Genomic DNA, 2,001 nt, shown 5'->3' on the forward strand with positions numbered 1-2,001 from the left:
TGACAACACTCAGTCCTCTTTTATTATCATTTGGAAATGCATACATGCATTAAGAAATGATACAATGTTTCTCCGGAGTGATATCACAGAAAACAGGACAGACCAAAGACTAACACTGACAGAACCACATAATTATAACATACAGTTACAGCAGTGCAAAGCAATACCATAATTCGATGAAGAACAGACCATGGGCACGGTAAAACGAAGTCTCAAAGTCCCGAGTCCCAGATAGCAGGGGGCAAAAGGGAGAAACTCTCTGCCATAAACCTCCAGGCACTGTCAACTTGCCGATACCTTGAAAGCAGCCAACCCCAGCCGACCCTAAGTCCATCCGTCCGAAAATTTCGAGCTTCCGACCAGCCCCTCTGATACAGCCTCCCGAGTGCCATCCTCTGCCGAGCGCCTTCGTCCTCTCCCTGGCCGCTGAAATACGCAAAGCCGAGGATTTTGGGGCCTTCTGCTCTGGAGATTCCGGTCACCGCACAGTAGCAGCGGCAGCGAAGCGGCATTTCAGAAGTTTTCCAGATGTTCCGCTGTGCTGTCACCTCTATCACCATCAAATCAGAATTGTGCACGGTCCACTACTTGACCCGCACGCGCTGACGTCACGCCGCCATCTTCTCCCCCCTCCCAGGAAGGTATAGCTGCAAAACAGCGGGGGCTTGAAATCAAGAGTTTTTCTTCTCCTAGATCTTCTCGCACAGTTGGCGAGACCTATCTGCCTGAAGTGACTGGTTTTAAGACAGCCGTCCTTGCCCATTCTGTCAGTAGAAATGGTTCCACTGGTCTTAGTAGATAAGCCACATGTGAAGGCCAGGAGCTGGACTTGTTTGTCAGAGTATATTTGAGACGCACGCCAATGGGAGCATTTAATAGGAAGTGGGACCTTGTCCCCACTACACCCACCCCCGGCTATAAGAACTTTAAGGAACCAGCCTCAGAAACAGTTCTATGTTTTATTAAGATGTCTTATTCTTGTCAACATCAAGGGACACGGTATATCTCTGTGCCAGGACGCACCCTCATTCCAATCATTTCTCCATTATCCCTGAGTCATCCACCATCTCGCCCTCACAAAGTACATCGATTGATAAGTTTGGGTGGATGTCTCCACTGGATCAGAATCTGTGGATTAGTGGGAAAGGGAGGTTAAGGACGAGATAGTACAAGGGGAGAGGGTGAGGGTGGGAAGTTGGGAAGGGAGAGAATAAAGAAGAAAAAAGGAAAAGAGAAAGGAGGGTGAAAGGGGGAGTGAAGAAGGCAGGAGAGGAAAGAGGGAAAGAGAAAGGGGTAGCAAAAAGATTGAGAGATGGGAGCGCAAGAGGAATGGGAGAGAGAGCGGGATGAGAGAGGTGGGGAAAAGAGTGGGGGGCGGAAAGAGAGATGGGAGGTGGGGAGAGGAAAAAGAAATGCAGTGGAAAAGGAGGGGGAGAGGGTGAAATGGAGAGCAAAGGCGAATGAGGGGAGGAGGAGATGTGTGGAAAGGGATAGAAGGAAAGTGGTGGGGTGGGGAGATGGAGAGAGGAGGGGGAAGATGGTGGGAAGAAATGTGGAATCATAAAACATAGGAGCAGAATTAGGCCATTCAGCCCATCCAGTCTGCTCGGCCATAATCATGGCTGATCCGCGATCCCACTCAACCCCATACACCTGCCGTTAGTTAGGGAGAGGAAAGTGAAGATGATGAAGAAATGGGGAGAGAGGAGGGGGAAGAAGGTGGGGAGGGATGTTTCAGGGGCACATGGACGGACAGTGAACGCAGAGACTGGTAGATCGCTTCCGTGGGCGATCCCTGCCCTGTGCTGTATTGTGTTGCAGTGCGTTGTTGCGACAGAGACCAAGAGGAACTGAAAGCCAAGCGACGGAGACGGGACACAGGCATTCTTTGTCCTCCTGCCCCTGAAACAAATTGTGCTAAGTCAGCCTGGGCGGGGTAATAGGGAGCGGGGCAATGGAAGTGGGCGGGGCCAGGAAGGGGGCAAAACCTTCTTCCTGGTC

This window comes from Mobula birostris, chromosome 29 (genome assembly GCF_030028105.1).
Source record: "Mobula birostris isolate sMobBir1 chromosome 29, sMobBir1.hap1, whole genome shotgun sequence".
Taxonomy (NCBI): domain Eukaryota; kingdom Metazoa; phylum Chordata; class Chondrichthyes; order Myliobatiformes; family Myliobatidae; genus Mobula; species Mobula birostris.